The following is a 14,260-nucleotide window of genomic DNA, read 5'->3' on the forward strand; positions in this document are numbered from 1 at the left end:
TTCCTCAAGATATTTACGAAAATATCGCTGAATAAATTTCAGAGGAAATTGAAATAACAATCTGTAGAAAATTCTAAACAAATTTCTGAAAAAACAGGAATATTTTGGGAATCCATAGATGGATTTTTTGAAGAAATTTCAGGAAGAATACTTGAAGAAACACCTATAAACCCCTGGTGAAATACCTAACAAAGCCTCTTAAGATAATTTTAATAAAAAAATGCTGAAGAAATCCCATAATAAAGATGTTAAAAATGTTTTTAATGAATTACTGGAGGAGTCAATAGAGAAATTCCTAGAGCAGTGGTGCTCATCCTGCGGCCCGCGGGCCGCATGCGTCCCTCCAATCCTTAAGATGCGGCCCGCGGGGTATCAGGTATCAGATATACGGCTCAAGCGGCACGTTCTCCTCCATATGGGAAATTTGTGCCTCGCCAATCATCACTTACCCAAGGGACAAGGATATAGAGGAAAAGGAAAATGAAGGACATGGAAAAAGGAGGGAAATATACTAAAGGAAGAGGAGAAAGGGATGATAAAATTAATACAAGCACCTCCGAAGAGATGCTTGCATAATTAAGTAAGCAGCTATGCATGGTCAAAGGAAAATTCTAATTAGAATTTTCATGTTGATCATACATAACACTTAAATGAACATATTTCTGCACCCCCGAAAGGATACTGAAATCGATTCAACAGAAACAACTTTTGTTTTTATGGGATGAAAAAGTTCACACGACACTGAGAAAGAGCAGAAGCTGACCTTTTCAGATCATATGGCTAATTCTATCCTATGTAAGTTCCTCAGAATTGTGAAATTCTTTAGAACAGGTACAAACATCTTAACGTTGTTCGTAAAAAACTCCTCATTTATGCAAAAAGCTAAAGTTTTCCTGCTTAATCCAGAGAAAAATACGATCCAGTTGCGATCTTAAACCTATCTCAGAGTGAAACGTTCAACTGTGAAGCTTTGCAGTTAACATTTTTCTGGATACAAAGGCTTACGGCTGTGCTGGCCATTAAGCTCTCAAAAGAAAAACAAAAAAAAAACATTTATTTTTTCTTTTCGTGGATTGACTTTGCACCGAATAATTTCGAGTCAACATATTGGGATTCTCTAACAGCACGTCCAGTTAATGCTTTAGCAGAAGACCCCGAATGCTACCAAAATCAATTCAAATGCGTAGCCAAAAATAAAAGCTCTTGCTGCTAAACAACAGGAACTAAAAAAAAAGAGAATAAAATATATGCTCTTGATAGCCCAATAATGTTTGCTAATCATTCAACACAAAATTTGCTGAGGTATTAGGTAAACCGAAAGCAGGAGAGTCATTACAAATCATGAACATCTTGCAAAAGATACATTGATAACATCTGCTGCACGTTTCCATACATCAGAATGATACCCCATATCATGCATAGATGATAATTTGCAACACACTAATAATCATCGGTGATGATGATATGAGAGGCAACACAAGCAATCATCTTGACTCTCATGCAGTCACTCACCGATGTACTCGGCTATCACTCCCAGCAATAGCGGAACATATGTGTTCAAAAGTAAAACACAAATCAAAACAGTGTACATTGAACGCAGACACACGTGTTCCGTGAGTTGCATTCGTATACAGCTATTGTATGTTGCTTTACCCATCACACTTCAAACTAAAATCAAAAAGCAGTAGGGGTAATAAATCAGTACGAACAGAAAACTGTTTGTATTGCGATTATAGATCAAAGCAACAATGTATACACATTTGCGATAACTTGGCAATGAATCTTTCAACTACCATCCACCACAGGCATACGCATTGTGCTTTGAACTAATAGTGTCGGTATTCCCAATAGGGTAACACAATTCTAATGTGCATTTATCAATACGGTGGTATGCGCATACTGATAAATACATTTAGATACATCTGATTACCGCTGCAATCGAAAACATACGTACTTCAGAACAGAGTGAAGTCGCAGTTTTGGATTGTTCTGCCTGTTGGTTCAGGTAGTACTCACCATAACACTCGATAAACACTATCAACGTATTAGAATGAGTAGGGTTCATACACATAGTGACACAGAATCCCCTTATGTATGTGCAAACACAAGACATCCAACCAAATCGATTATGGTCTGAAAATATCAGAAATATAATTAATAATATTTCCGTTCACATGAGGTTTAAGCACTGAACTCCACTTTCTTCACATGTAATTTATACTTATCTCATGAATTAGTTGCTATGAGCGCTGTTTATCACGAAAACACTTAAATAATGACACATTAAATGCGCCATCGTGAAGGCATCCACTACCCAACGAACACCACACACCACACTCCACACTCAAAATGAGAATTTTCAGGAGTAACTACAAACTAGATTCCAGGACCAACTGCATCAAGACGCAAAGGATGCCTCGAACGCCTGAAATCCCATAATAAAGATGTTAAAAATGTTTTTAATGAATTACTGGAGGAGTCAATAGAGAAATTCCTAGAGCAGTGGTGCTCATCCTGCGGCCCGCGGGCCGCATGCGGCCCTCCAATCCTTAAGATGCGGCCCGCGGGGTGCTTTAAGGACAAACGTCTAGAAATCCCGCTTCAACAGTACATCAGAACTTCAAACGCACAAATCTCAAGAAGCAAGCTTCACACAACAGTGCATTCCATTATTCTGTTCTTGCTCACTCGTAATATGCTTAAAATAAAAAGATCAGATGCGCTGGTTTTGTTGACGAAGAGATTTGTGCCCTCGAAATCGTGAGTAGGTGCCAAATTCGGCCATTGTGGCGACCATTTTGGGATTCTAACAAGTCTGCCCTTAAGACGAATCGAAATTTTTGAACGATTATTTGACATAACTCGTTAAATTTATTAAGAAATCAAACAAAAAAAATTGCTGATCAATTTTCACAGCACAAATTAAATGATAAATAAACAAAAAAAACAATCCGTTCTGGTAAGATTCGAAATCGTAACTCCGAAATATTTCGGCATTTCAGCTAAGTCACGAAGCCAGTTATTTATAAGTGGTACGAATCAAATGAAAGTTTGTTAAAAATGTAAACAAAACAACGAAACAAAACTTACGAATCTAAATTCAATTGTCCAAGCGAAACTTCTGAACGAACATAAAGAAAAAAATATCAGACGAGATTCATAAAGCGTCTCCTGTACCCTTTTGGAGAAAATTTTGGATACATTTTTGGAGAAACTCCAGGAAACAATATTGGAGAAAAAATTTAAGCAACTCTAAGCGAAATATATGGAGAAACTCAAGTCATCCTGGAGAAAATAAACCTGAAGAAACTCAATGCGAAAATTGTGGCGATACTGCATGGAAATTATAGGAGCATCTCCTAGAAAAATGTTCTAGTGCCACTCTAAAAGAAATTTCTTAAACAACTTTAGAATAAATTCCTCGAGCAAAAAAATGAGAATTTTCAGGAGTAACTACAAACTAGATTCCAGGACCAACTGCATCAAGACGCAAAGGATGCCTCGAACGCCTGAGGAAAATTTGAACAATAAATTCGAAGCAACTTATGCAGCAACTTTAGAAGATAATGTTGAAGAAGCTTCCAGAAACAATTGTTAAAAATCTAATTTTTGAAGAAATTTAATAATGAAGTATTTCATCAACTTTAGAAGAGACTTATGGAAATAATTTACTAAAATCTTGAAGAAACTCCCAGAAAATTTTCAGAAAAATCCGGCAGCTATTCTAGGAGAAATTCTTGAAAACGATTAATGAGGAATTCCTGAAGTAATTTTAGGGCAGTTCCAAAGGCAAATCTAAAAGAAGTTCTTGGAGGTTTTCCAAGAGAATTCTATAAAAACTAAAAGAAACTTCAAGAAATTTCTCGAAAACTTTCTGGAGTAACTCCACAAAAAATTTCAGGAGAAAATCAAGCAAACCTTTTTGGAGCGATTCAAAAGAAATTCTTGTAAAAGCTGCTTGACAAGTTCTTGAAGTGGATTTAAGGCAATTCTAGGGGCAACTTCTAAATTCTTTATTTGAATTTCAATGTGAAACTCAAACGTTTTTCTCAATCAAACTTGTGAATCTAAATTAAACTCCACAAAGAGCGATAGATTATAAAGTTTGACCCTTACACAAGTTCTGAACAGTTCAGATTTTTAATAAATATACTTTAGAATTGTTCTTTTTGTTGTTTTTTTTTGCATCGATGCAGAGATGCCATATATACAAATTTATCTGTACTATACAGTTTTTTGAGCATCCGTACAAATTTTGTTTTATGTATATGAAATACAGATTTTTGAGCCAGAGGAGCTTTTTTATTTTTATATGGGATACAGATTTTTCACCCTAATTTTGTATGGGATACACATTCTTGAAAAAAGTGATACAGATTTTTCAAAAAATCATCTGGCATCTCTGCATCGATGTTTTATGCGGCCCGCAGGTCAATCCCGAATTGCAAATTTGGTCCGCAGTATCCTCCAGCCTGAGCACCACTGTCCTAGAGGTACGCTTGAGGGAATTTCTAAGAGATAATACATAGAGGAATACCCGGCGCAATTTCTGATAGAATCTCAATGTGAGTTTCTGCAGGAATCTCGGCAAGAATGTCTTCCAGTCTTTCCGAAAGAATTATTATAAGTATCTCTTAAAAAATCTGTAAAAAAAATTACAGAAGGAATTCTTGAAGGATTTTCAAAGGCTTTGTTAAAAAATCCTTGGAGCAAAGAGAAATGTCTAGAAGGAATATCTAAAGGTGTGTGAAGAAATCTGAGGAATTACCTTAGTAGTCTTTTGTGGAATTTCTAAAGCAATCTTTAGAGAAATTTTTTTAAAAATCTACTGAGAAAATTTTGAGGGAGTTCTGAATTTCAGATCTTTAATGAATCTGTGAAGCATTTTCTAAATGTATTTTTGACCCGCACGGAGTCCATTGCTGCGCACCAAGACTGCAACGACGGCGGGTCAATCCATTCGCCGCCATCGCAGCGAAGGTACCCACCGCCATAGTCAAGGTTCACGCCATCGAGCCGTGACGAACAACAGCATCGAGTCGAATAAGAAAAAACCTGCGCAGATATGCGTCAGACTGTAGACATGGCCATGATCTAGTGTTTCCAAGAATTTTCCAAACCGTGTGAAACCCAACCAAAACATCCAAACCGAATTTAAATAAAAAACGAGATTGTTTTATGTTTAAAGATCGAGTAGTTTTCCGTTTTTTCAGTTACGTTACCGTTTATAGCAAGTTGGACGAAGTTCGCTCCAATTGTCAGTACCATTCCGTTTTCGTTACTACTGGAGTCTTTGCTCTGTTTTAAACTTATCTCATGGTGTTTAGTGGGTAAGCCAGTCTAAGTAGCGATTCACATTATTTTGGGACTTCTCATATTGAAGATTACGTTTTTAATTGATTGTGAGCCAGCGACCGTTCGAGAACCCTTGAGGTGGAAAGTCTCAGTATTAGTCGGGCAAAATTAAAATTGACCGGTGGTCTCTTGTACCCCGAGATTGGCGCTTAAGCCATCGGTTTAGTTCAAAAACCTCGAGCATATTCGCCGAACGGCTTCAATCTAAAGACATTTTTAAACGAATTTTTGAACTACAGTCAGGTCTTTTTTTTACGCGGTTTTCATTTACGCGGCCGCGTAAATGAAAACTCCACACAAAAAACAAAATTTCATCGTCTTATTTTTGCATGATTCGTCGAGAAATGGTGGGACTTTTTTTACGTGGTTTTTCGAATTTTGTACTGAGTTTTTTTTACGCGGTACGTAACCCCGCGTAAAAAAACCTGACTGGAGTATTTTTTGCTAAAATTCATGTTTGAAAAAAAATGGAGGAATTTCGCAAGTACCTAAATGATGTCAGATACTTTGGAAAGAATATTTCTGGTGACAAAATATTTCGAACAAGCTACCGAAAATCACTGATAAGGCATGATCATGAGCATACACTCCGTCATAAGTACCGACTCACAAAAAGTATTGCAACAATATTGCATCACCCTGACTCACCTCGATATCTCAAAAACCAGAACACCTATAAAAATGCCGCCTTCAGAAAAGTTGTTGATTTTGGGCTTCTGAATAACTTTGCTGAAGACAGCATCTTTGTAAGGTTTTGGAGAGATTGAGGTGAGTCAGGGTGATGCAATATTGTTGCAATATTTGTTGTGAGTCCGTACTTATGACGGGTAGTGTAGATGACCGTTCAATTCGTAGTTGCTACTCCGTGATTGACCAGAACAATCGAAATTGCACAAGTAACCAACAACGGAACGGAGTAGCTACCGCTCTCAATGTGCACAGTTCGAGAATTCCAAACTTTATTAGTCAACAACGGCGCCGGCCACGTCTTTACTGTCAACGAGGAAGGGAAGGAATGTTAGTGTGACGTACGTTGCTACTAGAGAGCGAGATCACCTCATCTTCTCCACGATTGTCACGGGAAGGAGTTTTGTTAGTGGGGAGGGGAAGAGTCACATGATTTGCATTCGCTTTGGTAAGTGATGTGATTCATGCAACCTTTATTTGAGTCAAAACATTTATTCATTTTGACTAAAATATTTCAAATGTCGACACCGAAGATGACGAACCATTCAAATTTTTGTGAACATGCAAAAAATGAAAGAAAAATATTTATTATCAACTAAATGTGCATTGGGAACTAGCGCCGACACATGACGTGGCGAACTTTTCAATATTTGTTAGATAAATACACAAAAACCAGAGCAGAATTTAATACATCCTTAAGCATTAATTGTTATGATAAAATGGAACGAGCTCACCAATAAACATCCTTCGAAGTGTCCAGTGCGTATGTGCTGCAGCATCTTCCACTAACTGACCTCTTCTCCGAAATCACATTGAACCGCTACAACTACACACGGGTACGACGATGTGCACATTCAATGAAAAAAGCGGCACTTCCACTATGCCTCCAAAAACACACTTCAAGCTACCGAAAATCCCTGATATATGCCAAAAACTCCAAGCCTTTTATCGAAGGAAACTGAGTCTGCAATTTTTTATATTTTTTGCTACATTGGTAAACAATTTAAATATTTTTTTTTCGATTTTATGTTAAATTGAAATGTTCACTAAATCGAGGTAAACCGTTGAAAATATCATGTTTCCTAAAAAAAATCAACAAAGGGGGTTGCTTGCGAAGATTTTAATATATGCACATAAATGGTGGCCAACAACGGTTATAGATTGCATACTATACAGGTACGTTGATTTAAACAAATCTGCAATATTTCGGTTTTATTAGCCCTATTAGGTAGATATATTATCTTCCAGAATCACCTAAGCCTTTTTTTCGTCATAGTTGAATTGTATTTAATATCAATATTCTTAGTTATGATTGGACGAATTTCGCGCCAACCCTTCTATGGGGCTGGCAGCACCCTCTCAGAAACGAACGAAACTTTGTGGGCATAAACAATAGGTCTTTCTAAGCAACTTTGCATATTTTGTTTTTCGAATTTTTTCAAGAGTAACATTTGAAGAGGGCCTAATTTTTTTTCATAGATTTTTTTCAAATCGATGTAACTCCAGAATGACAAGACCTACAAAAAAGTGTTGTATGGCGGACTATCGTGAAATTCCATGAAGTTTTTTAGAAAAATATCTAAAAAATACAAAATTCATTCCTACACTGAAAATCTCCTCAAAAAACTGGAGGCACAGGGCTTCGAAATAATTGGCTTCGCAGATGATATAGTCATACTAGTTCGTGGTAAATATGACAACGTTATCACTAACAGAATGCAAACTGCTTTAAATTTAGTCTCCTCGTGGTGCGATAAAGAAGGCCTTAACATAAATCCTTCTAAAACCACGATCGTACCGTTTAAACGACGGAGAAAATTATCAATTACGAACTTGAAATTGAAAGGAATTATTTTGGAACTTGCAAATACAGTCAAGTATCTTGGAGTATATCTTGACAGCAAACTGAATTGGAATCTACATCTTGAGCAGGTAGTTGGTAAAGCTACAAGTGCTCAATGGATCAGTAAGAAAACTTTTGGTAAAAAATGGGGATTGAAACCGAAAATGATCCACTGGATTTACTCGGCAATCGTGAGACCCAGAGTTACCTATGCGTCACTGGTCAACATGCGTCAACTTTCAATTACTGGTGCAATGAGATATACACCGTCTAAAGCGCTTGACACTTTACTTCACCTTCTTCCAATGCATCAATTTGTTCAATTAGAAGCTGCAAAGAGTGCATTGAAGCTCAAAAGAACTACACAACTCTTTGAGGGTGACCTAAGAGGACATCTTAGTATTTTAAAAACAATCAGTATCAGCTCTTTAATCGTTAATAATAGTGATTGGATGAGCAAAAGATACAATTTTACACGCTCTTTTGAAGTGATTAATCCGGGGCGAAATCTGTGGACAAATGGTGGCCCAGAAGTACACCCAGGATCAATCGTTTTTTTACACTGATGGTTCGAAATTGAACGATAAAGTAGGCGCAGGCGTGACTGGCCCCGGGATCAACATATCAATCCCCATGGGCAAATGGCCTACAGTTTTTCAAGCTGAAATACAGGCGATATTAGAATGCAGTAATATTTGCTTACGCAGAAACTACAGACATTCAGCGATTTGCATAATGTCTGATAGCCAAGCAGCTCTAAATGCTTTGAAATCAGCAACATGCACGTCTAAACATGTTTGGGAGTGTATTCAATCACTTCAACAATTAGCTTGCCGCAATCAGGTGAAGCTATTTTGGGTTCCTGGGCACTGCGGAATTGAAGGAAACGAACAAGCCGATATGTTAGCAAGACTTGGATCGTCTCATCAATTCATAGGACCAGAACCATTTTGTGGTGTGTCTGGTTGTTCTCTCAGAATGGAGTTTAAAACATGGGAACATGAGAAACTAAAATCCAATTGGGAAAACACCACTTTTGCGAGGCAGTCGAAACGTTTCATAATACCGGACGTTTCAAACACTCGTAAACTTTTAGAACTTTCTTAAAAAGATCTAAGTTCTTTTACTGGCCTTCTTACTGGTCATTGTCCGAGCCGGTATCATCTGAAGCTGATTGGAAAAACTTCAAGATGATGTATGTCGCTTTTGCGGCATAGATACAGAAGACTCGGAACATTTGTTGTGCCGTTGTCCGGCAATTGCAGCTAACAGAATAAGGTTCTTCGACAAGGGGCTGATAGAACCCTTTGAGGTCTGGAGAACAAACCCCAATGCGGTAGTACAGTGTTGGGATCACGCTAACAGTCAAGGTTTGATTATTGCTAATACCAATGGTAATACTTCAACTTGACATAGCAAAATAAAACTGGGGCATTTGTCACAATAGATCCAAAAACTGGTCGCAGTGACTTATATACCCAACAAGTAATAAAAAAAAAAATACACTGAAAAATAAAGGTTTTAAAAATTTAAATCGATATTACAAAAAACCCTATGTTTTTAAATCGATGATTTTTTTTCTGGAGAAAGGTATTTCAATTACCTACATTTTATCCAAACAATGTTGCTGTGACATATTCAAGGGAAAAAAGTTTTTCTAACAAAAACATTTTTCATGTTCACATTGACTGAATATTTTTCATCGTGTTTCATGCCAACATGGCCATATATAGGTTCAGTAGCCTCTCATCAACTAATGAAACTTTATGGATGTTTAAAAAATTGTTGAAGAAGCAATTTTGCATAATCTAACATTTATCTAGAATAACATTTACTTATATGAAAAACATAAAATTCGAAAAATGACAAGTCTTACCTCCTGTATCGATTGTTTTGGACTTCCAGGAGCTACGTTCAGCATTTGAGCGAAAATGAGTTAGTCTAAGGAGTGATACACAAATTATGTCACGCAAAATACGTCCTTTTTTAACCCCCCTTCCCTCCCCTCTATGTCACGCTTTATATATGGGACCTCACCACTGTTTGTATGGGTCGTCACGTTCTGCAAAACCTCGCCCCCTCCCCTTCTAAAGCGTGCATGGCCCCTAATGGGGCGCTCAACGAGCTTGAAGTTTGTATGGGGAAACTTGGCCAAATGTATGCAGAAATCTTAAGCTTTTGATTTTTGCCGCTAGGTGGCGCTGTAAGCGTTCAATTAATAAACACATTGGTATTATTGTAGGTGACTATATATATGCCAAACAACTTTGTTGAAGACCCGTAAGTGATCCGTCAGTGAGGCGAAGCATTAGGATTTCATTATTGATATTCCTTTACATGTATTGGAAAAACGACAATAATGTTTCACCTCACTTTACCTAGAGTATAATTTTTTAACAGGCTTCGGATCACTTTGCGGTCTTCGTTAAAGTTGTTTGGCATATCGTCACCTACAAGAATAGCTAAGGTTTTTAATTATTTTTTTATTAATTGAACACTTGCAGCGCCACCTAGCGGCAAAAAATAAAAGCTTAAGATTTCTGCATACATTTGGCCAAGTTTTCCCATACAAACTTCATGCTCGTTGAGCGCCCCATTAGGGGCCATGCACAAATTACGTCACGCTTTAGGAGGGGAGGGGGGTTTTGCAGAACGTGACGACCCATACAAACAATCGTGAGGTCCCATACACCCCTTGTGTATCACCCCTTAGACTAAATCGATTTCGCTCAAATGCTGAACGAAGCTTCTGGGAATCCAAAACAACTGATGCAGGATGTAAGGCTTGGCATTTTTTGAATCTTATGTTTTTCATATAAGTGTGGTTCACTCCAATACGTCCTTTCAAATGTTAGTCTAGATAAATATTAGGTTATGCAAAGTTGCTTCTTAAACAATTTTTGAACTTCCATGAAGTTTCATTGGTTGATGAGAGGCTGCTGAACCTATATATGGCCATGTTGGCACGAAACACGATGAAAAATATTCACTCAATGTAGACATGAAAAAAGTTTTTGTTAGAAACATTTTTTCCCTTAAATATGTCACAGCAACATTGTTTGGAGAAAATGTAGGTAATTGAAATACCTTTCTCCAGAAAAAAAATCATCGATTTAAAAACATAGGGTTTTTTGTAATATCGATTTAAATTTTTAAAACCTTTATTTTTCAGTGTAGGAATTAATTTTGTAATTTTTAGATATTGTTTGTAAAAAACTTCATGAAATTTCACGATAGTGCGCCATACAACACTTTTTTGTAGGTCTTGTCATTTTTGAGTTACATCGATTTGAAGAAAATCTATGAAAAAAATTAGGCCCTCTTCAAATGTTACTCTTGAAAAATTTCGAAAATCAAAATATGCAAAGTTGCTTAGAAAGACCTATTGTTTATGCCCACAAAGTTTCGTTCGATTCTGAGAGGGTGCTGCCAACCGTTGGTCGAGTTGGCGCGAAATTCGTCATTGGTATAATGAACATATTTTCTTGGATAAGTGACGTTGACCCTTCTCTAAGGTTCTCACCCCCTCTAAGGTACTAGACTATCATTTTAAGGAGAAACTTCAAAGAATAACAATATGGCTGCCACAATGGCCGACTTTGACCCCTACTCACGTTTTCAAGAGCACAAATCTTAAAAAATCGTAAACAAAAGCGCTCAATTTGGAAAAGCTGCCTCTTTTTGCAAGTGAGCAAAACCAGGAAAATCAAGTGCGGCTTGGTTCGATGCTTCGTTCGTCAGATTTGTGCCTCTAAAGTTTGTATGCAAAATTGCAATGAGATTTCTTGATGTTTCACCTTAACAAAGAAAAGTATGTCTACCAAATCAAAATATTTACATTTTTTTTAAAACAATCTTCAAGTATCCTATCTTGATCCATGTTCACCTTCAACGACGGTACGTTATTGAGGCACTGTCTACTCGATTGGATATCAACAGCAATGTCTTGTGAAATGTTGGACAGATTTGTGTGAAGAATTAGCCTAAGTTAAAATTCACAAATAAAAAGAAATAAAAAAAAATGACAGATTTAGCACAGGATGTTTGAAGAAATCTCTTTTGGATAGTGTTTTGAAATGAATTTGAAAAAAAAATCAGAAAAAGATAACACCAGAATAACGCTAAAAATTCTTTGGTGTAACTTTTCTTACATAATGTTGACCCAAAAATTCTCCATTAACGTCAAAGAAGTACATACTTCAATATATTCTACAGTAATAAAACCGGTAACTTCTAAAAACTTGAGAATTCATTAATGTACTTATTCAAGGGTTTAATTTTGAAAAACATTCAATTACATTTTGATCCATTTAAGCAAATTACCGCATAGCCCATTGAATAAACGATAATTATAAATTGCCCCCCTTGCCGCCAGGTACGCCAATCTTGACTGCCCAAAACATGTCACGATAATTGTAGCACTTAAGAATGCGCGATATGACGAATATACATGAATATACAAAAAAAAAACATTCAAACGACAATGAATCAGGCGAAGCGAGAATGACAAAATAGAAACGACGGCTTTCACAACGGCTCTTTGATATATCAACACACTGGCTGCCAGCAGTCATTTCTAAAATTTAAAGGATTTCCTTCACGCACCACAATATTCTTCGCTTCGTTGGCTTCAGCCTTCGAATAATTGATATAAATCCTCACAGGTTTCATTTGAGCTTTAACGTACTCACGATTGAAAGCAATTCATATATTTTGAACATTCATAGCTTTGACACATATTTCTTTCATTTAAAGCAGATGATTAACATACCAATTTATCGGAGGATCATAGCTCGTGTCCAAAAAAGTGGTTCTCCGTATGCAGCATTTCAGATTTGAATCTCCATTTCACGTGTCACTCTTATCTTCCATTTATTCCGAACGCCAATCACTTCAATATCGCTATCCAGCTAAATATATCCTGACACTTGACTTATCCACAGCTTCACTGATCTTCCATCACCATCCATCCGGAACTATCTGACAGCAAAGCCTCCGCACTCTTTTCCATAATTCAATTCCAACAGCTTCACATTGTACCCTGACCCACCACACAGTCACGGCGAAGTACCGAACACTGATCTCGGTCAACAGCCGACTGACACACTGGGAAAGTTGACCGTTTAATATTCGCCCGAAAAATGCGTCCACAACCAGGATTCCTGCTCTTTATTCACTGCTCTTGCACCGACAACACAAAATTCCATATGCGAGCATTTTAGCACAAGGACACTGCCGACGCTCCCCGCCGCTGCCTTCAGCAAAACCGAACAAAGCGACCATTCCGTTCCGCTGCGGAGAAGACACAGCACAACCAACCAACGGTAGTGCAACACTACAACCTACATTCCACTAACTGCAACGACGCCAAGTGGGTGGTGGGTGGGCGTCAATGGCAAACACAAAAATCTCTGCTTGCTGCCTTCCCCTTGGAACACAACCGCACGCTGTCACAGTAGTAGCCCACAAGCAGAAAACCGCTCGAGGTGAAGAAGATCCCACCCGGCAGCGTGAAACTTTGCACTAAACAGATTCACCCCGTTTTCCCGGAACGCGGCGTGCCACGAGGGGGATGCACTGAAAATCCGAACCGAACCGAGCCTAGGACGCACTACTGTTCCACCAGTATCAGAATTTGCTGGGGGTGGTAGGGTGCACACGCGCTGCTGGTATCAACTGCTCGACACTTTTCCGTGCTCAATTCCGAACAATCCAATCCCGTCGACGGTTCCGCAAGAACTGAATCGGAGATGAATCCTGTCGTGCTGCTGCTGCTGCCTTGATCTCGGTGAAAATCACGCGCTTCTGCTGGGCTGTTCTGGTAGGTATCGCACCCGACCACGCATCTCTCTTCTTCAATCAAGTTGGTTTGTGACGAGGACCATCGCGCGCGCTTCGAGTGTTCATTCGAGGTGATGCGATATCGCAATCTCTCCCAAACTCTCTCTCTCTGTCTGTGACCATTCGGAGATTCTTTCTCGGTGTTGCACGTGCATGAATGATTCTCCGGTAAACCTGGGAAATTCGTCTCCCCAGTCATCCACAGACTGTGTGGAGCGGTGGTGACGTCACAGTTGTAAACAGAGAGTGAGTGGTGCATTTCGAGAGCAGAGTCGTTGCCACCACGTGCTTGTAGCCCTATCACAGCTGAGCTGAACCGAGCTCATCGGAAGCAATTCAATGAATGAACGAATTGCATTATGCGGGAAATGGTTTGCGTGTGGGCACTTGGGGCGGGAGAGTGGTGCCCCAGCATCGCAGTCAGTCAGTAGTGATATCGACTCTACTCAATCGCGTGGCGCTTCAGCTATGTTGATTATAGGTATCTCGTCGTGTGGTTCAGTGCAGTTCTACAGAGTTGGAAAGTTCTCTGAT

General features: G+C 38.4%; 1 protein-coding gene across 1 annotated transcript in view; it reads right to left on the reverse strand.

Moving 5' to 3' along the window:
- The window catches only part of LOC109430179 (monocarboxylate transporter 12), a 197,776-nt gene extending 183,942 nt beyond the window's left edge, over positions 1 to 13,834 (reverse strand). The window contains exon 1 of the mRNA XM_029873382.2: positions 12,657 to 13,834. The gene's annotated coding sequence lies outside the window, so the exon portion shown is untranslated. The remainder of the gene's footprint in view (positions 1 to 12,656) is intronic.
- Between the last annotated feature and the right edge of the window lie 426 nt (positions 13,835 to 14,260).

The sequence above is a fragment of the Aedes albopictus genome, chromosome 2, assembly GCF_035046485.1.
Source record: "Aedes albopictus strain Foshan chromosome 2, AalbF5, whole genome shotgun sequence".
Classification (NCBI taxonomy): Eukaryota; Metazoa; Arthropoda; class Insecta; order Diptera; family Culicidae; genus Aedes; species Aedes albopictus.